The sequence below is a fragment of the Sorex fumeus genome, unplaced genomic scaffold (genome assembly GCF_029834395.1).
Source record: "Sorex fumeus unplaced genomic scaffold, SorFum_2.1 ptg000045l, whole genome shotgun sequence".
Classification (NCBI taxonomy): Eukaryota; Metazoa; Chordata; class Mammalia; order Eulipotyphla; family Soricidae; genus Sorex; species Sorex fumeus.
This window is the reverse complement of record NW_026606102.1, coordinates 19,119,652-19,144,071: the sequence shown is the minus strand read 5'-3', so window position 1 is coordinate 19,144,071 and position 24,420 is coordinate 19,119,652. Positions and strand designations below refer to the sequence as shown.

Below are 24,420 nucleotides of genomic sequence, written 5' to 3'. Positions count from 1 at the left end.
GCAGTAGGTCCTCTTTAAATGTTTGGAAAAATTCGCTAGTGAATCCATCTGGACCTGGGATTTTGTTTTGGGGAAGACTTTTGATTACAGTTTCAATTTCCTTGATATTAATAGGACTAATCAGGTATTCTAGATCTTCTTGATTCAGCCTTGGGAGATTATAGGAATCCAGGAATTTATTCATTTCTTCTAGGTTCGCTTGTTTCGTGGCATACAGACTTTCAAAGTAGTCTCTGATGATCTTTTGAATTTCTTTGGTTTCTGTTGTGATATCCCCCTTCTCATTTCTGATTTGATTTATTAGGGTTCTCTCTTTCTTTGTGAGTATTGCTAGTAGTTTATCTATCTTGTTTATTTTCTCGAAGAACCAGCTCTTGGTTTCATTGATCTTTTGGATTGTTTTTCAGGTTTCCAAATCGTTGATTTCTGCTCTAAGTTTTATGATCTCTTTCCTTCTGCCTGGTTTGGGCTCCTTCTGTTGGTCCATTTCTAAGATCTTGAGCTGGGATCTTCACCCCTTGTAAGGGAGGGAGTGAACGAGCCCAGCTTGGAGAGGCTCCGTCAACAACAACTTGTGCAAGATCACCCAGCCAGCTAAAGGTGCTGGAGATTGGCACCTGGGCACCTCTGCAGCCATTTCACATGGGAGAGAAGGAACTTGAGAAGCCCTGAACCCTGTGCTCCAGCCTCGCAGCCAGCAATGTCTCCCTGTCGGCTCAGGGCAGGTGAATAAAGGACAGCAGCACGCTGCCAGAGGCACGCAGGCAGCCTGGCTGCAAAGGAGAGCAGAATTCAATGGGGCCCAGCACAGGGTAGGCTCTGCAGAGCCAATTTTGATCTCAGCAGTGGGACAGGTGCCACTAAGAGAGGGGAGGCTGATTGAGATTGCACCCCTCCGCCCCATCGGGAATCAGGGTTGAGGAAGGCGAGCATGCTCTCCTAGTGGGTGCCCAACTGCCACACTCCCACCCTACCTCATTCTCACCCTAATCCTTCCTCCTGATATCAGCCTGACGCTCCTGCAAAGGTACACAGTAGAACGTGGATCTCTCCCCAGGCTCTGTCCAGTCCCAGCAAAGACATCACGACACATCTGTTTCCAGAGCTCAACATTATGGAACAGGCAAGAAGGGGAGTTAGCAGAGACTTGCAGTGTCTAAAACAGTTAGTCAGGAGAGAAGTATTGATAGCCTGAAAGGAAGTCAAGGATTGATGCTTCAGGTTCAGAAGAAATCATAAAAAAGAAATGGGTGAATTCTTTGGAACTTATGATATAGGACAACTGTTTTGCACAGAGCTAACCTGGGTTTGATCCCTAGCACCACCTCAAGCCCCGCCAGGAATGATCCCTAGGTGTAGAGCTAGGAGCAAACCCTAAGTCTGGTCCCAAAACGGAAACAAACAAAACAAACAATGAGCAGCAGCTTCACCAGGACTTCCAAAAAATCAGGGCCTGAGGTTCGGTGACAGGGCACACCTTGGCAGGGATTCTGGTCTTGGGCCCTGGGTTTAGGATACGCTGAAGATTTCTGAAAGAAGACACGATGCTTGCCCAGTGTGCTCATTTGTGTTCACAGTGTAAGCATTATACAGAAAAGCCTCTGGATTTTCCTTGATCATACAGCCTAATGAAGAGGCAAAGAAATCCAATCAATGATGAGGACTGGCAACAAGTTGCCTTCTTCAGGAATCTTATTTGGCTGCTCTTGGAATATCAAAATTGAAAAACCCTGTTCTTATTGGTAAGGAGATAGAGAGCCTTGTATCTTACAGGTTGCCTGAGAAATTTGGGATCCTCCAGCCATCCAAACACTAGAGGGCAAACAGCTTTTGGACGTCATTCAGAGAAAAACCATTGACAGAACCACCAGGAGCAAGTTGCAAGAGGCAGAAAGAAAAAGAGAGAAAATTTTGTGAATCAACTTGATGCATCAATGGACATGCGTAATCAGGTTTTTCAACTTTGCTCTGTTAGGTGCAGTGAAGAACAGGACTCTAGGAGAGAACAGTGGCATGGCCAGGACTTACCTGGACAGAACACTATCCAGAGATGCTCACAGCTCTGCTGCTTCCGAGTGCTGGGCTTAGACTTGAGACTGGGTCGAGATATCCCAGAACAAAGGCCTAATGCCTCGAGTGGGACTAGACATTACTGGGGGAAAGTTATAAAAACCAAGGGTGTTGTCTGTCCTGAAACTGTCCACTCCCTGTGTGACCCACGGGAGCACCTGGCTGCAAAGTGGCCTTCAACTGAACCAATGCAACAGGGAAGTGACACTGAGGTTGGGCCTTATCTCCAAGCTGTTCAAGATTCTGTGGGGCCAAGACCCCCACCATGCCTACATCTCCTTCTCCAGGAAGAAGAAGGGGTGACTCTCAAGCAGAAGGTTCTCTCCCTCCTTTTTGAATGAGGGAAAAGATGCTGCCATTCAAACCAGAGCAGAACAGTGCCTTGTACATCCTTCGTCAGATGATGCCCCAATGGCTGAGTTAATGCAGACAGGCATGGAGTGACCTTCTCCACAGTCTGAGTAGTTCTCTGCAGGGACTCCGCACACATCTTTTTAGACCAGGGGCTAGAGGTACGTGTTCACCAATGAAGCTGGCTCTTTGGAATAGCCACATACAACAGAATAGTTTCTGCTGATGCAACAAGTTATGATTGCTCCTGATGTCAACCAGAACATCAATTTCAATATAAGAAGTCAGCATTTAGGGTGTTAGCTCAAAATGTTTGGCATGAATATCCTGGAAGTGAGGAACCTTATCCCAGAACCTCTAGATTAATAATCCCTTCAACGAAGATGTCAATTCCTGTGTACTTAAACCCCAGGAAAAAGAAAACCTGACAGAGTTGCCTTCTGATGCCACTCTGTCTCTAAACATAAAATGCATCCACCCGGCATGTGATGCTTGCTCGAAGAATGTCTGTCTATTCATTACAGAGCTATTAAACTGCTAGTCATAACAGCAGCAACTGTGAAATTGCTGGTCATAACGTCAGCTACTGTGAACATGCGACAGACTCTGCAGTCCCGTCAGTGATGAGAGCCAAACAGAAGCGGACAGAGCACAGAGCAGCGTCATGTCTGAGTCAGCTCCCCAGCCACGGAGATGTTAATTTCCAGACAAAGAGCCGCACCTCCACACTAGCAGTCCCCAGACTGAGCACGACTTTTCCAAAGGCTCAGGATGCTTAATTATTAGCATTTTTGTTCACTGTTCAGTTTCCAGTTACTTTATTCCTATGTTCCACAGTGACAATGTGAAATCACGGTAAATCACGGTCACGGTCCTCCCGTTGTTCATCGATTTGCTCGAGCGGGCCCAGTAACCTCTCCATCAAGAGACTTGTTGTTACTGTGTTTGGCATATCGAGTACGTTATGGGTAGCTTGCCAGGCTCTGCCGTGCAGGCGAGATACTCTCGGTAGCTTGCCGGGCTCTCCGAGAGGGGCAGAGGAATTGAACTCGAGTCGGCCATGTTGGCTGTGTGCAAGGCAAATGCCCTACCACTGTGCTATTGCTCCTTTAGCCCAGTTACTTTAAATCAGCACAAATCTTTCAGTTCTATAATATTGTTTCTAAATACACAATATTATGCATATTTTTTATTTCTGCCTTAATAGTCCATAAACTTTTTCCCCACAGGTATAAGAAGGTTGAAAATATCTGACTTAAGTTCTCATGATCAAACCCTGGACAATCATGTTGCAATGTGTTTATTTGTTCTATTAAGAACCTGCCATTCTGGGGCACAGAGCAAGGCTCTGGGACAAACTGAGGCCAAGCAGAGCAACTTCCCAAGAGAACCTCTGTCCTCGCCACCTATCCATATGAATCTCTCCCATTTTCACCTGACCCCTTCAGGCTCAAGTCTATTGGAGCAGGTGAGGTGGGGGGCAGCTGGGCCACAACCTGCAGAGTTCAGGGTTTTGTCCTTATAGTTAACGCCTGACAGTGCTCAGGGAACCATATGAGTTGCCAGGAATTCAAACCAGGGTCTGCTGCATGCAAGGCAAATGCTTCATCTCTTTTACTATCTTTCTAATCCCGCACTCAACTCTTACTGCCTCCACTGCTTATTGGAAAATGACTCAGTTCCTGACATCTCTATTTAAGACCTGAGAGAGACCTGAAAGCTATTCTACATTCAGTCTCCTCTCCTGCCCCTCCCTCTCTCTTTCATCCATGACATGTGATGAACAGTTGTGCCTCAGAGGCTGTTCTCATCCATACCAGTCAGCTCCTGCTGTGTTACCAGCCAGCCCAATGCTTTGTGGCCAAAGCAATAATTGTTGATTTTCACCATGGGTGAGCTGGGGATTGGCTGATGCAGGATGGATGAGGCTGAACTCAAGCTGTGTATCCCTCTGTGCTGGGTCAGGTCGACTGTGTACATCTGGGATCAGGGCAGCAGCTGGGGTGGGGAGATGGTAATGTGGAAGTCGGGGAGAGGGAAGAATCTCTTCTCATGTGGCAGAGGCAGGAGTGAGGAAACCCCACTAAGCAAGCACATGAAGATTCAGTTCACTTCACATCCATGATGGCAGGGTGCAAGTGAAGGAGCAGAGAAGAGTGTTTTGTGCAGCATGAACCCAGAGCAAGCCCAATGGCCATGCCTTCCATCACTGAAGACTAAGAAAAACGGGTGGTAAGGAGGAAATATTTCCAATCAGCAGGCTACTCTGATATGCCATCTCAGCCTAATGAAATGAGGTGCTAGTAGCACGAGGGTCAAGATAACCAGGCTGTAAAGATGGGAGTCTGGGTTTGTGCTAGACCTCACATCCTCTTCCAAGAGTCTACTGCACATGCTCTCCCCAGTGCTTCTCATTCCCTGCACAGAGTCTTGTGGGGAGCTGACGCGAAGGATAAGGAACAAGGGCCTTTGCCTGCATTCCAACAGGGGAAATACAGCGTCAAACTCTGAGCATCAGCACCCTCATCTGTGGGGTGGAGAGAAATGCCCAACTCATGAGAAAGTCCCTGGGTACAGTCCTCTGGGAGAAAGATCCGGATCCAACACTCTTGCTCCCAAAGTTTCCCTGGACGTGTGAATCATGGGAAGTGATTGATCACCCATCTGAGTCCCTGTAACCATTCATTAGGAGGTTAAAAGCTCATCCAATCAGTGAGAATTTATGCTGGTCTGCCTGCTGCCAGGAGATATGCCTAGCCCCAGTGACCGTGGACTCACTGGACACTGCACAAGGCTCTCTGCCTGCATGTCCTGAGGACATCCACCTGCCACTGGCAGTGCTCCATCCCCATTGTGGACCAAGATGTGAGAACCTCCTCCATCACTTTTCTCACTCTTTCCTGGAAACAGCCACAAAGACAGAGATTTCCACCAAAGTCTTCCCATTCACCCAGAAAGAAAAATGCAGTTAATCAAAGCAATCTGGATTTTTCTTTCCATTCCCACCACCCCCTACCCCCACCCCCGAGTAAAACCTCCCTAAGTGATTAAATGGTATAATAAGGATTTGGCATATTTACCTTGTCAGAGATTGTACTTTTGTGGTATCTCGTGAAACACAAACAGATCACAGAGCCAGCAGGGAGATGGACTATCAGTGGGGACCAAGGAGAAATGAAACCAACAAAACCTCAAGATGAAAAAGCCCCTCGTTGTCTCTGTCAATAACCTTTAATCACACACAGACGGGGCCGAGCATGCAACTCACTGTGCCTTTCCGGCAAAATAATGCTAATTAAGTAGTTATAAAAATTATTGTTATTATTAGCAGTATCATTATTATTACAATAAATTAAATACTGGCTAGAAATGCAAAAGTCTTTAGGATCTGGTTCCTTCCAGTTTTCTGAGACACTGGTTGCATCCGGCAGTGACTTCCCAAGGCCCACAGGAACCCGAAACCCCTCCTCCAGGCCAGGGAAGTCTACAGTCCATGACATCCACCTCAGCTTCCAGCCAACACTCTTACCCAATAGTTCCTGAGCACAGAATCACCCCAATGCTGGTGATGAGCCTAGGATCTACCCCCTCACTCTTTCTCCCATTAATTTCCTAATGGAATCCCTGGCCACAAGGCCCAGTCTCTTCAGTGCCCTATAAATTATAGCTCTTTCCACCTCCGCCAGGGCATCCTCTCTCAGCCTCCAGGTGCCCTGGGATATGTACTTCCTCTCTCTGTGACTGATTGTGTGGTGGCATACTTTTGCTGGATATGCTACTCTCATTCTTAGGTATCCCCTAACCACATTTAGAACTTGCCACCCACCAAGACAGGGCCATGGTCCATGCCTGAGACAACAATGTCCAGTAGAGGGTGTTCCATAAACACTTGTTATCTGACATCCCTGGGGAAGAATGTACCAAGAGCTAGAGTATGCTTACACAGAGGTAGCTAGAACAGAAAGCATGACTTCATAGGGTTTGGGATACTCAGTAGGTAGCCAGACCCTGTGGTATGTCCTCCATCTGCATTGCAATGGCACCTGCTGCCAACACATCTCACATCTGATCAGAGTGGTCAGCTCAGACGGGGGCATTGGGATCAAGAATGTCTGTGCTGTGTCTCCCAGGGTTCAGGGTTGTAGCACAACTCCGTAAGGGTGCTGCAAAATAAGATTCTGGGAAACACCTTTAACCCACAGCACTGGTGCTTCACTGCCAAAATTGACTCCCTAGCAGTCTCACCATCATGGACCAAAAGTTGCAGGTGCACACCAACTTCTAGATCTCCACCCAAGCAATCTGTGGCATGCACTGTCCACTCTACCTCTGAATTCAGCCAAATCTACTTCTCCCTGATCTCTATAGGACCAAGAAACCATCATCCCTCACCTATAACATTCCAGCAGCTTCCACACCAGTCTCCCATCATCCTGCATTCTGGCACCCAGGAGAGCCCATGTAGCATACCACCAGCTATAATCAAAGCCACCTTCAATATTTAAAAAAGCAGAGCTCTCCAACTCCAAACTCACTGCTTTCAATGAAAAAATGCAACCCAGATGCCTCCTTGTGATGCATTGGCCCTACAGCATGGCACCGCCTCTTCTCAGCTCTGTGTCCTCCCACTGGTCCAGGCACCTGGACTCCAGATGTGACATCCATTCTGCTCCTTCCATGGACCACAGGGCCTTTGTACCTACTGTTCCTTCTACCCAGAGATACTTCCCCAGGTCCTCATGCTGTCTCCTTCTTCATCCCTCTGGGTTCTGCTGCAAACACACCCTCTCATTCCAATCCAAGGAATTTATGAAAGAGTACTCCCTCTCTCTTCCCTACCCCAGTATCCTGGTCCCTCTCCAGACTATCTCCTTTTCTTTCTACACTTTATTTCTTTATTCATTGTCAAGCCTTTGTCAAATAGAAGTTCCACCCAGGAAAAGTACCTTTTGTGTTTTGCTCTCTATTGTTCTGTTGGCATCCATATGTGTACCCAGCACACAGTGAGTATTTAAAACACGTGGGTGGAGGGTTGCTGACCCGTGTTTTGATCCCCAGCACCCTATAGTTCCTTAAGCTCCCATCAGGAGTGATCCTTAGGTGCAGAGGCAGAAGTGAGTGCCGAGCACTGCCAGGTATAGCACACACACACACACACACACACACACACACAAATAAATAAAAACAGAAAACCTATGTGGGTGGAAAGGGAGTGAAATTCACATCCCAGGTTTGAGCAGCTCAAGTTCCAAAGTGAAGAGTCTGGGGAGATGGGGAAGGGGCTTTATAAAGGAGACCTGACACATACTGTCTCAGCCAGACACCGCAGGTTAACAGCCACCAGCCTAACTCCTGGGCCAGGCAGTGCCCTCTCCACGCTCAGACACCTATGGCCCTTATCTCTGGTCCCCCTCCTGGTGCAGTCTCAGTCTGTCTTAGGAGAACATCAAACAAGTCCCAGCTGAGAGCCAAGCTGACACAACTAACTCCAAACTGTCTCATTCACCCAAAAAGGGAAGTCCAAGAAACTCTTCCCAGGAGTGGGGAGAGAGGAGGGAGGATACAGAAAATGAGGCTCTGTAGGAGATCCTGCAGCAGAAAGGGGGGCTGGGGGAGATCCTGCAGCAGAAAGGGGGGAAATCTGAGAAAATCAGTAACAAGAAGACATCAGCTAATAGAAACCAATCAGCAATGTCTTGTTCATTGTGACAGATTTACTGTATTAATTTAAAGATGTCAACAGGGAGCTAGGTGAGTTAGGTGTGGATCCCCTCCCGTTGATCGTCGATTTGCTCGAGCAGGCCCAGTAACATCTCCATTGGAGACTTTGTTGTTACTATGTCTGGCATATCGAATACTCCCGGTAGCTTGCCGGGCTCTCCGAGAGGGGCGGAGGAATCAAACTCGGGTCGGCCATGTTGGCCGCGTGCAAGGCAAACGCCCTACCCGCTGTGCTATCGCTCCAGCCCAAAGGTAAAGGCCCTCCCGTTGATCGTCGATTTGCTCGAGCGGGCCCAGTAACGTCTCCATTGGAGACTTTGTTGTTACTATGTCTGGCATATCGAATACTCCCGGTAGCTTGCCGGGCTCTCCGAGAGGGGCGGAGGAATCAAACTCGGGTCGGCCATGTTGGCCACGTGTAAGGCGAACGCCCTACCCGCTGTGCGATCAAATCTTTTATAATAAAAAATTATTTTAAAAACACATTTGTTAGTCAAGTGAATGTGTGGCTGTATGTCTTTCCATAGAATGTACGAAGCACAGACTCGGGCAGGACCCAGGAAAGAATTCCTAATCTGTCCCACACGGCCAGGTCGCCAATTTGCAGCAGGACCCTGGAACACTTTACAGGCAGACTTCAGCCCCCCACACCTACCCTTGCTAAGTTTCCAGTAGTTAAAAAAGGAGAAGACCTGGGGGGGGGGTGGTCAATGATCAAAACGGCAATTTCTACCTTCTGAGGCTGAACCACATTTTCCCACTGCATTCCCATCCACACAGCCACAAGCACCACCAAGGACCAGCCCACTGTGCATGGCACACATATTAAGGAAAGACTGAACATGGGAGCTGGAACAATGAAGGAAGCCTTCCCGCAAGAAGAGTCAAGCGTAATCTAGAGCAGGAAACTGATCTAGAGCCAAGAAGAAAGAGAATGGGTCACCGGGGCCAAGGTCACAGCAGCAGAACCAAGTGTGGTGTGCAGTCTGGTGAGAGGTGGGGGGATTTGTTGGAGGAGGCAGAGAGAAAGCTGAGCTGAGCAGGGCGAAGACCTTTCCGGCCGACCATTCACACCGTGTGGGAGGTGGAGTCCTCCCTCCTCCCCATCAGACCCCAGCACTCCTCTGGCGACTTTTCTCCTATTTCTCTGCATTCCTGTCCCACCCTCACACCATCTTTGAGCCTCCTGGGGCTCAGCGCCTTCTCGGCCTCGTAACTGTGAGCTCCAGGGAGCATGACAGAGGAGCAGCTCAGAGAACCACAATGAATTCTTCTACTTCCCCAAGAGTAGGAGAGAAGCCCACAAGGATTACAGAACAATCCGGCATCCCACAGCAGCACCGCCCCTCTCACCAGCACCTGCTTTGCTGGGGGTCACTCAGCACCTCCCCCTGCTGACTTGATGCTTCTTCCTCACTTCCTGGTCATTCACAGCACGAGTGGAGGATCAGGGACACAGGAGAGGCCAAGGATATAGATGACAGCCAAATCTCTGCTCTGCTGCCTGTGACATTCTAGGGCTAAGGAAGGAGAGAAGCAAATACCTGGAAAGGCAATTGGTGGTGGGTGCAGTGGAGAACAGACCACGAAGGAATAGGCAGACCAGGTGTGTTTGTAACTCTGAAGGGGGAGGTCATGAAAGACCACTTTGGAGCAAAGACCTACCAGAAACAGGGCAGGAAATTCTCCATTTGTGTTTCCTGATACAAGTGCAATATCTAGAGTGTCACTCGTGGAAGACTCAGAAGAACCAGCACAGAAGTAGAGGGAAAGAGTGTGCTGAGAAGCGAATTTTTTCCTCTTTTTAAAATTCTGAGATCACCGTAGAGGCACATGCAGTTAGAAGAAGTGCTCCCTTTCCCTTGGCTTCCCGCTACCTCTCCCCCGCCCCCCACCCCCATGACTTCTTTCCTTACTACTGCCTGATACCAAAGCCAGAGCGCGGAGACAAGACAGTCCACTGATGGGAGCCCAGTGCTTCTGCTTTTAGAGCTGTTCATTTGTGGGCTCGTGCATGGTCTATCTAACTTTCTCCAAGTTCAAGGATCAATGCGTTTTTCACATGCAAGTTTGGAGGCCACCAGAAGAATCAAAAGTCAAAGGAAATTGTGGTGGCGGGAACCCAGGGTCAGTGGAACTGAGGGGACATGCTTGCACATGTGAGTGCCTTTCTTTTCACACATCCTCAGAAAAAAGGCTGAGCCCTACCCACAGACTTAAAAACAAAAGGCCCCCAAAAGCAACTTGTTGGAAGTCACACAGATGACAGAGAAAATAGAACCCCAAATGCATGACTCTGGGGATCCTTCCCCTGACTCTTCCTGAACACAGAAGCAGCAGGGAGGATGGAAGCATTTCTCTAGGAGGGGAGAACTAAGGGATCACTGTGGGATTCCCAGTAGGGAAAACAGGTGTGCTGGTCAGAGTACTGGGGACAAGGAGCTGGAGGTGCTGTCGGAGGAGAGGAAGGAACTGGCCCAGCCCTGCCAGGACAGGCTGTGTGAACTCAGGCAGGTCCACTGACGTCTCTGGGCATCATGTTCCTGGCCAGGCCTGGGTCGAGCATGGCCACTCCACCCTTTTGCTTTGAGGCCAGAGAGGGATGAAATGGTAGCCCTCTGCGAAACCAAAGGGCCGAGTCAGATGCCAAAACCAGCAAAGAAACAGCCCAGCCTCATAGCCCAGACTGCCCGCGGTCTCCCCACGCCAGTAGCTGTCTGGCTCCTCTCAGAAGAAAATGCAGCACCGAGGCCAGCCCCGGACAGGCTCCCGGCGTTTATGGAGCAGGCGCCTCAGAGATGCCCATGAGCGCCTATGAATCCTGTGACGAGCCACCCCAGGCTGTTTACTGCACAACGTATCTATTTCTCTCATCCACAAATCAGCGCCGTCAGCGCCGACACCACTGCATGCTGCGGCCCTCTGACGCCCTGCTCCTCCTTCCCTGGTGCCCACACATGGTTTGAATTTATTGGTTTTAGCAGCTTTCATTTATATTGTGTGAGGATCATGGAATGACCAGCAAACAGAAGCTCTGATCCGTGGCCTGGAAAAAAAACACTCAAGTGTGAGAAAGATGTGCCATCCCTGGAGGTGTGTGGAGAAATCTGTCCCCCACGGGGGGCTGAGGAAGGGAGGGCCCACATAGGAGCGAGCAGGGGTAGGGCAGAGGGGCTGGAGAGTCAAATGGGACACGCATGGGATGCCAAGAGGCCTGACCCCAGGACCCGGCAACTAGGAATCAGGAGCCCTGGGGGCTGCAGCCCAGTACTTTGTGTTTTCCACCCAGATACTCAGCTGGTGTGCAGAGCATGCGCGGGTGACTCTACAGCTACCCATAGTGGCCCTGAGTGTCTTTGCAGCTAGATCTCCTGGATCCCCAGATTCCTGAGAGCAGAATCTGCGGAGGAGATGGACATGCACACGCTGAGGCCTCAGACGCCCTTTCCAGGGAGGCCCCAGTCCAGCTTCACAGGAGCATCTCTGCTGCAGTGAGGCTGCGGTGAGGGGTCACCAAGCTTTCCCCTGCCCACTCCTCAGGGGCTCAGCCAGGGGAGGGGGTTGCCATTAGGCTCCTGGAACCCCAGTCTATTTCCACCTGGGCAGCATTCAGAAACAACCTGCCTTCCCTGCCCCACTTTGATTAGGTGGCGCCCCCACATCAGCCATCCCGGCCCCCAGAACAGCTATCCCAGCAACCCCCATATCCACCCTAACTCCAAATCGATCATCCCAGCAATCCCAGATCATCCATCCCATCCCTAAATCATCCATCCCTATGGTCCCCAGATCAGCCATCATGGAGATCACATAGTCACAGGGACAGCAATTACTTCAGAATTAAGGACGAGGCCTTGGGGCCCTCGCCCAAGCTGGACTATCAAACGAAGCTTCATTCTGCAGCACCAGACCTCACTGACAAACTAATGTCAAGTCCTGTTCCTGAAGCTGAGAGCCTCCTGCTCCAGCACCCAGACAAGTCTGCAATTCAGCTGTGGTAACAGGAGGCTGCTTCTCCACGCCAAGGGACAAGCCTGGGAAATGCACTACTTTGAGAGATGACAAATGAATGAATGGAAGAGCACAGAAGTGGGAGCAATGAATCCTGTACACCCAGGCTCAGCCAAACTACTTCTTGTTGTTGTTGTTGCTGTTGCTGTTGCTGTTTTACCACAACAAGCGATGCTAAGAGGGTTAATCCTGGCTCTGCACTCAGGAATTGCTCTGGTGGTGTTCGGAGGATCACGTGGGATGCCAGGGGTTAAACCTCAGTCAGCTGCATACAAGGCAATCACCCTACCTGCTAAACTACCACCCTGGTCTCTCAGCCCAAACTTTTATTTTCTTCCATATCTTCTTTTTGCATATATGTATTTTGCATATATATATATATCCCTGAACCTGGCAAAACCCCCGCCACGACAGGCAAAGGCTCAGTCAGTGCTCCACTGTGACAGGACAGATGTGCTGTCCCACTTCTACAGTCACCGAACCAAGAATTCCTCAAGTGGGGATTAAAGGTGACCTGACTGTCACATTTCTCACTCCTGGGCACACACCACACAGATATATTTCAGCCCTGTCGATTGATACAGTTACAATATCATAGCTACCACCTGTTTTTCTCTGTCTTCTTTACGTTTTTCCGGTTTTGTGGGAGATGTTATTTTTCCCTATTTCTTAATGATCTATAATTAACAAACAGCACACCAAGTAAGTTGAAGGAATCCAGAGTAACGCCTTGCGGACACTGTGTAAAGATCACCACAATAAATTCAGTTAGCACTCCTCATCCCAGAGAGACAAAAAGCAGATTTTCTTGGATTATCCTTAGAAGAATTCCCAGGATGAGAACTCTTGGGATTGACTCTCCAGGACATTCAAGTACATGGTCCAGCCACAGTGACCGCAGCCACGGGTGGGGCTTACCCTGCAGCCGACTGTTCATCTTCCAACAACACGTCTGCGCCTTCTCACCGGCTTCTTTCCTTTCTCTGTCCTCTCTGTTAACCATATGTCTGATCGACTATGGGTTTTGGTGTTTCACTTGTTTGTTTTTAACCATTCACATATAAGCGAGATCAGAACAGAGAGATAACTCAAAAGGCGGAGTGCATGCTTTGCATGTGGGAAGCCTGGTTTTAATTCCTCGCACTGCCTGGTTTCCCCCCAAAAGCAAAACAAGACCCCCCAAAACTACAAACACCATATATATATAAGTGAGAGCATATCTTGGTCTGATATTTTTTGCCTAGCATAATGCCCTCAAGATTGGTCAGATTATCGCAAATGGCAGGATCTCATTTTTAGAGAGAGGTTATTAAGCATAGGCTTTGCAGCCAGACTCCCTGGTTCAAACTCCAAACACTCCACCCCGGGCTGTGTGGCCTCAAGTAAGCAAGTTGACTTCTCGGAGGTCAATAGGTGAAGTCATGCTCTCACCTATGAAATGAACTGAGAGACTGAGTTAGGATCAAGTGGGCATGCATATAAAGAGCTAGGAAGCCTCTCAGTTCTCTGCTGATGCCCCTACCCTGCCAGCGCCGCCCTCATCTATGAACCCCCAGACTCCAGACCTGAGACTGGCACAGTGCCATTCCCAGCAGAGTTTGTTAGTCAAGTGAAGGCAAGAAGGAATAAATAAACAACAGTCTTATCTGGGACCAAAGAGATGGTACAGTGGGTAAAACACTTGTAGATTTAATCCCTATCACTGAATATGATCCCCTGAGGTCCACCAGGAGTGATCCCTGAGAGCAGAGCCAGGATTAAACTCCGAGAATTGCCCAGTGAGACGCCAAACCCTTCCCCCCCCCACCCCCAAAACCCTAATCCAATTGGTATGGTATTTACAGACCTTTACTCTTTGGAGGGAAAGTAGAGTAAACTCCAGCTCAGACCCAGTAAGAGAGGACATTCCTGGGTTCTTAAAGTCCCCCAAGACTCTCCAGAGACCCCTCTGCATGACGTGGAGGAGCCTGAGAGAAGGACTTGCCCAGGTCAGGAAGTGAAACAGCAGCTAGAGTCTCGAGCTGGCTGTTCAGCCTAGAATTCCAATCCTTTGGATATGTTCACAGCCCCAAGAGCACCAGAAGTCAGACCAGAGCATGTGCAGACATTAGACCTCAGGACAGTCAGAAGAAAATGTTCCTTTCTGCTCTCTGAGATAACCCCAGAGGGGGACTCAAAGCTGTCTTCTCTCTCCACCCTACATGTTTCCTGAAGGGCCTCTTCTGTCCAGCTGGGCCCTTCCCATAGAGGTGGAAGGGACCCAACCTGCAAGATCTCCATAAAATTCCACATTACTGGCTCCCCACAATAGTGTCCCCAAAACTGCAGTCACAATACCACCAGTCACTGTGCCCTGAGGTAGAGCTGGGTCAAGGCCAAAGTCCAGACAGTTCCCGCCCCCCCACCCCGCCCCAGTCACCACTCATCCACCCCATGACTCATCATAGCTCTTCAAGCTGCTTCTCAGACTTCTAGAGAATTGGGCTCAAAAGGATCCATTAAGCCAATGATGCCAGAGCCCCCACCTGGGGAACAGAGTGGGAGTCCAGAACACTGGGACTCTTTGTGTGACCAGATGTAAACTGTCACCTCTCGGAGTTCAAAAACCACAGTGACAGCAGCTGGGGCAGAAACTAGCCCTGCCGCACTGCTTGTTGTCCTCCTGGAGCCAGAAGTGGGAAGCAAGAACTGTGGAAATGGCAAACCTGTCTGGATGCAAATGTCTGGAGTCATCACTGCCAACGAGGCTCTTTCATTTCCCGAACTGGGCTGGGAAGCTAGGAAAGGAAATCTTATGAACTAAGGTTAAGAGAAGAGCTGGCGATTTCCAAGAGCTTCTCCAACCCCATCTTCCTCCCTAAAAAGGGCTTTTCCCTGGGATCCTGCCTGATGTACTCCTGCAGCCCAGGAGAGTAAACTGGCTGAGAAACTTGAAACCAGAACTCTTACCAGGGAGGAAGCAGGTAAGTCCTTAATAGAAGGGAAAGGTGCAAACAACCTGTCTTTAATCTGGCACTTGGCTTTAGGGGCAGACCTGGCCACCTGTATGGAAGCTCAACCTGGCCATCAAGACACGTGCTGGGGATCAGGGGTCCCCCCAACAGAGCGATACCTTCTAGGCTCCCTTAGGACGTGTACACCTGTAATCTAGAAATCCGTCCACTCTCAACATGTGGTTGAGTGGTGCCAGCAGAGGGAAGGGCGCCAGGCGCACTCCTGGCTGGTCCATGCTGGGACAGGGGCAGACAGAGGCAGCTGGAGGCTGGCACCTAGCAGGAGGGGGCCATTCATTCTCCCCTTGCCATAGTCTAGGCACTCGGGGGCCAAGCTTGCGCCAGACAGTTCCAGACACATCAGGCAAGACCCCCCACCCCATCTATCCCCTAAGCTTAGAATCTCACAGCATTTGCCTGAATGAACTTTGCCTCCCTCATCTTCCTCCCCAGTCTCCCGAGGACTGTGTCTTCGCTCCCACAACGTACCTTCTGCCTTCCCTTCCCCACCCAGAAAGCAAACACGAAGGGAACAGAGCTTGAACCCTGTTTGCTCTCATCTCCGACATGTAGGCCAATGTTAGGCACGTCCAGGGGGGCGGGGGCTGGAAAGCACGTCTTGAATACCTCTATCCTGTCACTGATTTAAAATACAATAGTAGGGGCCAAAGAGATAGGAAGGGGCTAAGGGGCACATGCTGCACACTGCCGACACCAACAGGCATCAAGGATGCGACCCCAGAGGTACCCAGCACCGCTGGGATGGCCTGCGTGATCCCCGGCAATGCAGGCCAGAGTAACAGCACATCCTTCGGCTCCTGCATTGAACCACTGGCCCAGCTGGCCGAGAATAGCTGAGAGGTGCTCCTGGGCTTCTGAAGCATCGTGTGGGAGCTCCCCCCACCCTGCAACCCCCAAAATACATAGCAACTAAGTGTGTATTCACTGGGAGCCTGTGCATGGCTTTACAGAAATCACTTCATTCTGCAGCAACTGGCAGAAGTTGACAGACGAGGAGAAGGGCACGGAAACATTATGTAACTAGTGGAAAGTTACTTACTTATACCTGCTCAAAGCGCAAGGATTCTGGGCACTGGAGGAGTCTGGGCTGACCTGGGCCAATGCTGGAGAGCGGTGTGTGTGTGTGTGTGTGTGTGTGTGTGTGTGTGTGTGTGTACTGGAGGGTGGCTCCAGATCCAGAGCTAAGTACATTAGCTTGTTGAATAAAGGCAGATTTGTGGTTGGAGATGCAGAATCCCAGCAGGATGTTCCCCTGAATGAGGGTGGCAGGGAGGGAGCTTTAAGGCAGGAACAGAGGCTCACACAGAGGAGGAAATGAGAAGTTGGAGGACTTAATCTTCCTCCTGCCCTTCCTGACCCAGAGGACATGGTTCTTGGTTCAGCTCCGGGCAGAGAACCAGGGGCGATGATTTGGGATCCTCCAAGGAGAGTCCTGGCTGCATCAAGGGTAGCAGAGACTGCAGCAGAGCCCCCAGCCTCATAGCGGGGTACAGAGACACCAGCCTCATCGGGAGCAGAGATGGCCTGGAGATCACAGTGCCCGAGGCCCCAGACACACCTGCCGTTGCCACCAGCTCTCAACTGCCTGATGACCTCTTGGCTCCTGACAAGGATGGTGGGGCCTGGGGGGTAGCCCAGAAATACGCCTGCTACCATAATGGCCCCCACTATACTCTTCTACCGGCTCCTGGGAAAGGCCGGTTCCTTCACACCAGGGCACATGGAGATGGAGATGGAAGAAACTCAGCCTAGAAGAGTAAAGGCAGATGTGGCCCCCCGGAAGAGATGCTAGAAACTCCCTTCTCCCCACCCCCCGCAGCCCCCTTGCTCCTCCATCTCTCCTCTGCCCTTCCCCTCCCTCCTCCCACTTCCTCCCCCTACTCCTCCTTGTCCCTCTTCTACTCTTCCCCCCTCCTCTGCTCTTCCCCTCCCTCCCCTGTTCTTCCCCTTGCTCCTCCTGCTCCTCCCTCTCTCTCCCTTGCTTCTCCCCTCCCTCCCCTGATCTTCCCTCTCCCTTCCCCTGCTCCTCCCTCTCTTCCCCCTTCCCCGCCTTTCCTCCCCCCCACAACACACGTACACACACACACACACACACACACACACACACACACACACACACACCTTCCCTGACCAGTTGAGGGCACGGTGAGAAATGCTGTCCGGAAGCCAGCATCCCTCTCACCGGGACCCCCCATGTTGGCACCCATCTCAGGCTTCAGGCCTCCAGATATCTGAGAAAGAAACTGAGTTCTCTTGGTTAAGCCACTAAGTCTTCTGCGGTATTTAGTTACGGCAGCCAAGCTGCCAGGACACCCACACAGCACTGAGAGCCCCCCCACCCCCCGCCCGACTCCATCACAGCACCTGCACGCAAAAGCTTTAGGCCCAGCCAGCGTCAGCCGCTGGGGGCAGGCCACCTGGTGACCCCGGATCACTAGGGGCACAAGAAGGGCCCAGGCATTACAGACGCCTCTGGATGGCCCTCGGGAGCCCTTGAGAAGAGCAGCCTGGGCTAAAGCAAGGACAGGAGGCAGAGGGCTAGACTAGCACACATCAGCATTCCCACAGCCCAGAACCAAGCAGCAGGTAAAGACCCAAGAGAAAATGATAAAATGTCCCAGGACAAAGGGACAGACAGCAGGAAAGGGATTGGAAGCCAGAGGTGCTCCAGGTGAGCTGCCTGAGTCTCGGGGGACAGCCAGCAAGGGAGGCCTCGTGAGCACCCAGAGCTGCCCACCCAGCCCAATCTCAGAACACACTCGACAGCCCCACTTCACAACTGGGGCCCATCTGTCCAAGTTCATGATCACGTATGCTCGCAATGGGAGCTAAGTTGGGAATCCAGATCTCTTAGGAAAGAAAGAAAAGACTGTCTGGAACAATTGTGGAATTAAAAATAGATGGATGCTTAAAGACTATCATAAAAAACGCCATAAACGCATTCCACAGAGAGAGAATAGATGTGGCTGGGCCATCAAAGGAAAGAAGGCTTTCCAGACCAAGACTCTGTGAACATCTCAGATTTAGGAGCACTCTGGGAAGACTTCCTGGAGGAGGCAGAACTTTGAGCCAATTCCTGGACATCTCCTAAGATTCAGAAGTCGAAAAGAAGGAAGTTCCTGGAGTGGGAAGGGGCTCAGCACAAGCAAGAGTGTTTCCAAGCTTTGTGTTCCAGCGGATATACTGCGCAGATTTAAAAGCCTGCGGATCCTGAGGAGCAGCCCGGCGAGACAGCTTGGCAGCCACTGAGCAGAGCTGAAGGCTGGGCCACCGGCTGCCTGTGGATTAAGTGGGCGGACAGAGAGCCAGTGATGGGAGATAAAAGGGAGTGAAGTGGATAATATTTAGAAGCAAACTCAAGGGGGAAAGAACGTCGGCAGCCCGGCTGGCAGGCGCTCGGTGCATTCTTCAGTTTCCTCCCTTGGAACACGGCATCACCAGGCGACCTGGGCCTGGCTTTGAGAGACATCCAAATGGGAACTATTAACCAAGGCACGCTCCCATTCTTATCCCGTCACAAACTGCTTCTCCCTCGGCCGGCCCTGCTCCCTCCCGTCCTGGGATTGGCTGGAGAGCAGTAGAGGGGTTGGTGGGGGTGTGGGGGCGGGCTGTGGGAAGGAGATCTATGTGTTTGCAGATGATGCTTCTTGGAATTCTTGTGAATCGGTCCCTTCCAACTCTCACATTTTAGAAGTCTGTGTCTATGAGCTGAAAACTCTTCAAAGCAAAAAGTCTAGGATTTCACGACGTGAAGATTCTTCGAGTCCAAAAAATGCCTCTGAGCCCAATGCTCTAAGATTTCACCATTCTTCGATTCCCTACAAGACCTAACATATGATGTGGGGATTCTAGATGTCTGGAAGTCTTCATGTTGCTGGCTTCTGATTGGGAGATAGAAAAGTTCAGGACATCCTGGTCTCCTCCAGCTTTCTGGCCTCACTGCATTCCCTGGAATGTGTAAGACATCCATGGACTTTGCGTGTGCTTCCACCCCCTCCCCAGGTGGGGTCCTCTCTTCATGCGAAGACTGAATTGGCCAGCCCATGCAGCAGGCCCTGCCCATAGGCATCTTTGCAAACAACGCTCTCTCTGAAAATTAAGAATCCAAGCATCCACATGTGTAGGGGTCAAAACCAGACGGTCCCCAGGGGGCTGCTACCGTGTGACAGATGTTTGCTAAACAGCTCCAGTCCAGTGCTCCCTGAGGCTGATATCCACCGGGGAAGGTGAGTCAGCAGCGGCAGGGCAGAGCAGAGGGTGGAGGGGCATAAAGAAGCCCACTGGCAGCCCTGCATATTGAGAACCCTTCATGCAGTGTAGACAAGATATTTTGACCCAATGCTGATGGAGGAGCTGTCACTTTGTGGTGGACTTCTGGGAGCAGAAGGCTCAGCATGGCGGGAAGGCCTTGGGGAAGGTGTCTGAGGCCGGCACTCCAATGGAGGCCACAGTGAGGGTGGGGTCTGTGTGCCCTAGGGTGTGTGGGTGCTGCTGGGGCTGCCCTGGAGGCTCCAGCTGCGGCAAGGGGGTGTGCTCAGGAACAGCCATTCTTGGAGGAAGGGAGGTGAGAGGTGGGTTCCCAAACAAGGGAGGTGTCATGGGAAGAGACAAGAAGAACAGAGTCTGGGCACTGCATAGAGAAGCAGGGGCCTGGGGAGGTGCACCTGCCCTGGTTTCTCTGCTGCTAACAGGACCCCACCTTTGGTTCACTCCCCAGGTCGGTTGGGGACAAACAAGGCCATGAGGCTCTGCAGCCAGCATGGCATTGCTCATAGCTACACAGTGCCTGGAGGACGAGAGAGAGAGAGAGGAGCGTCAGGAGAGGAAGCAGCAGCTGGGCAGGGCTCCAGCGGACTGTGCTGTGACAGGCAGGCTCTCTCCGCTCTGCACACTGGCAGCGAAGCAGCAGGATCACCCGCCGGAACCAACCGGCTCTGCTGCCACTGCCAAAGATAGGTCTGCCAGCCCCTCCCAGCACGGATCCCTCAGGCTGCAAACCTCAGGTGGGTGGGCCCATGCCTCCAAGATAGGGCCTAGAAAGGGAGATGGGGCCAGCCCTGCAAACTGCCCAGCTCTCTGCTGTCTTGAAGGCCAGAGACACCAAGGCTGAGAATGGGAAAAGCACCAGCCCCTTCATGGGCAAGATAGTGATGGTCTCAGGGGGAGAGTTTGCTTTGTCCCTCAACAACCCACTTAGTGGCTCCAAACTTTGTGCCATTGTTGGAAGGGGTGGGAAGGTGAGGGTCTGGCTGGCTCTTCTGTATCCATCAACCTTACACCCACCCACCCACTTACCCACTTATTCACCTACCCACCTATCCACCCACTCACCTATCCACCCACCCACCCACCCACCTATACACCCACCTAACCCTCCACCCACCCATTCACCTACCCACCCATCCACCTATATATCCACCCACCCACCCACCCACTCATCCAACTACCTACCTACCCACCCATCCACCTATCCACCCACTCATACATACACACCTACACACCCACCCATCCATCCATCCACTCACCCATCCATCCATCCACTCACCCATCCATCCATCCATCTATCCATCCATCCATCCATCAAGAGGAGGAAGGGAAGCATGATGACCATGTCATGGTTACTGACCACACTCATTCATTCAATTCATTCATTCTCCAAATACTTGTGGAGAACCTAGAGCTACGTGCTGGCCCCGCAGGACACAGGGAGGATCTGAATTTCCAACTCTTCACAGTGTAGTTTCAAATCAAGGGGACCCTATTTTACTTCACAGAGCCTGCTTGGCATGTGTTAGGGGTGCTCCCTACACAATGGCAATGGATCACAGAACTCTGGGGACAGCCCCAAGGAGACCTCTGCTGTGCAGAATGTCTTTGTGAAATCCTATTTTAGCCTCACCGAGAGATACAATTTATAGGCCAAGGAGAAAACTACATTTCAGCACTTTCCAATGAGTTCTCTATTTAATTTTTTTTCCAGCAAGAAATGATGACACGAATCAGCAGACAACACCTTCTGACTACTAAAACCAGAAATCAGTTCGTCTCTCAGCTGCCTGTGGGGCCCAGGCATGGCCATGGGCACACCTGGGTTGGAACTCTGATCTTCTCTGCTTGGTTGCAGATCTCAGCTAGATGCAGACCAGGAGAGACAGCAGCATTCGTGGCCTCATCTGCCCTGGGATGACCCGAAAGGAGACACTCACAAGGCTGGGGCAGTGACTGGTGCAGACAACTGGGTGGGTGCAGGGAGGGGGCTGCTGCAGTCAACAAACATCCTGGACAGCCTGGAGAGCCCTGGCCTGTGTCTGCACACTACACACATGGGACAGGCAATCAATGCCAGTAAGTTTATTAAAACACGCAGAGTGCATGAACAGGAGGCCCCACCTTCTCGGATTAGGCCTGAGTGAGCCAGGGCACTTGAGGTCTTTCTTTTCTGGGTCCCTCTCCCCCTCGTGCAGGAGGGCCAAGGCCCCTGGAAGGAGGAGCAGCAGGGCTCCCAAGCAGCCTGGCCAGCTCGTGGCGGTCAGTACCAGTCCCTGCAGGCAGCCCAGGGAGCTGATTGAAATCTACAGGTGCCACCCAAGGTTGTCACAAGATCTGGACTCGAGACTTGGCACCCTCAGGCTGCGAATGGCAGGAGCGGCTACCTCCCCTTATTAGTCCAGCTTCGCTTTGTGCCACAGAGGAGGAGAGTGAGTGTGGCCGTGGGAAGGGCCACCCCAAGGGGACTCCTCATCTCCTCCTGGAGCAGGTGCAGATCCGTTTTCTCCCAGAAGGATCGCCTCTTTCTCCATAGTTGCCTTACCATGTTCTCCTCAAGATGGCTCAATTATGAAAAGCTGGTGCCCACCACGGCCCCACCAGATAGAAGGGAGCTGGCCCTGGGACCGAGAAGCAAGGCTCACTGCTCCCTCCCCCCCCCCCCCCCCCCCGCCGCCCCATGCTGTGCTGAGACCTCCTGGATACAGCACATCAGCATGGAGCAAGGTGAATATTTCTCTCCAGGCATAAACTCCCAAGGATTAAAGCCTTCCAGTGCCCAAGAGAAGGTGGGAAAGAAAATTCTGTAGGAAGGACAAGAAATGCCTGCCATGCAGATTGTAGCACACACACACACACACACACACACACACACACACACACTCACACACCATGGAGCATCAGACTGCCCTTCTGATCCTCCTCAGCGATGTACCCAAGTCCTCCAACGTTCCCAAGCATCCATCCACCTATGAAACCCAGGTTGCAAGAACCCAACAAAATGGAAAAGTGCCTGGAGCCTTCTGTAGGGGGCCTGGCGCGTGGAATTGATTAGATGCATCCGGGGAATGTCGGGGCTGGAAAGGGCTCGAAAGATGACCTCATGCTGGTCTCTCATCTCGTAGACAAGAAAAACAAGGCCCCGAGAGGAGCATAGACTGGCCCAAGGTCACCTAACACATTTGCCACATGCTGGAGTGGGTGCCCACACCCCTGCTTGATAGCAGGGCCTGGGCCAAGGAGTCCAACTCACAAGCTAGGCGAGGGTGGGAGAAGCGTGTTCGGCAGCTCCTCTCAGCCCCTGGCGTCCCCAAATGTAAGCTTTCTTTCTCCACTTAACAAGGAAAAATGTGGTGTTTCTGCCCAGAAAAAAAAAATACAGAAATCTGAGAAATACTAAAATGAAAACGAAAATCCCAGGTCTGAACAAAAAGGCCCTCTTTTAAAGATTCTTTTTCCCGCCTTCCTCTCTCGTGGCTCTCCAACCCCCCCTCCCCGCCCCAAAATATTTTGCAATAACAGTAATGCTGAGAGGAAAGAAAAAATAAAAATCTGATGCACTTAACAGATATTTCGGTACAATAATGCATCACAGATGTTCATATCAAACTGTGCACGCCTGCATACAGTTTCACCAAGAAAGGCTGTTGCATTTCTGACTTTGGGGTGGGGATCCCTAACCACCCCTCCGCCCAGACTCTACAATCCCACCCTTCGCAGCAAGCCCTGGCTGCCCAATGGAAGAGGGGGATATTTCATCACCTTGCTCCAGCCCGATAAGAGGACAAATTGGCAGAGTTGGCGGTACTGGCAGGTGGTGAAGCCTGTGCAGATTAGGGGACCAAGACAAGCCCGACAAGCCCTGTTTCCTTTGGTTCTGGGCTCACTTCCTGTCATCCTCTGGGGCAGCTGAGCCCAAGGCAGGGTTCGGGTGAGTCCAGGCTGGGGACCAGGCAGGCGCCTTTCTGAAACCAGAGATCCGCGTCTGTTTGATCTTCAAACATGGCTTTGGAGACTGTCAGCGGGCTCCTGGTTGGCCGAGGCATCACTCCCTAACGCGGATCCCACACGCTTCCCAGCAAACGTTTGCAACCTACCAAAGCCGTCATCTGCCTCAACAGCAGTGTTTCCAGACCTCGCAGAAAGATAGTTTTGTTGTTTTAAGAGCAACAGATTAAAGGCAGGGGGTGTTTAACCAGAGGGCCTGCCTGCTCCCTAAGGGCCTTGTCAGATTCCTCTGTGGTCGGTACAAAGAGGGTGTTGAGAGTGATGGCGGAACCCCACCTCCCCAAAATCAAAAGATACGGAGGCCAGAGCGAGAGCGAGGCCTCTGAACAGAGAGGCCTCCCACAAACCTGCCTTCAAAGTGAGCTGGGTGTCACGCCCCAGGGAGCTCAGCACAGACAGCATCAGCTCCCAGGGCCGGCAGGAGAAAGGCCCAGCACAAGGCAGGTTAGCTCAGAGCAGCCAGGCTGCAGGAGAATGCACAGGATTTTCCTCCCCGTGGAGAAGGAGTCAGGCGTAGTCAGAACCCCGCGGGGCGTGACTAACTGCCCCAGTATTCCTGCCACCAGGGCCCTCTGGGTAAGGGCTCCGCAATTACAGGAGAGCCAGCAGGAGAACCGACAAACCAGCCTTTCTTTTGGCTGGCAAATCAATCTGGCTTCTTACCTCCCCAGGGACAAGACTGCATTTCCCCTGGAAAAACAAAGGCCAGAGATCTCCGGAGAGGGATCAGTTTCTGCCGCGGTTTCCCTGGTGAAGCGCCTGCAACATCCCGAGGCCAGCCGCAAACAGGTCTGGTCCCCGAGGTAGTTTCCAGCCCAGTCCATTCCTGGGGCTGCCTCCTCCATGGAGAAGCACATCGCTAGGAGAGAGGGGGAGGGGTGGGGTGGCGGGGGGGGGATCACCCCTCCCTCAAGGCAGGGGGCCAAGACCCATCCGGGGGCCTCCTCGCATGAGCCCCCAGTCCTGACTCAGAGACCCC

At 51.6% G+C, this 24,420-nt stretch overlaps 1 protein-coding gene across 1 annotated transcript in view; it reads right to left on the bottom strand.

Moving 5' to 3' along the window:
* Positions 1-24,420, bottom strand: part of TRABD2B (TraB domain containing 2B) — a 182,520-nt gene that overhangs the window by 154,705 nt on the left and 3,395 nt on the right. The window lies entirely within an intron of this gene.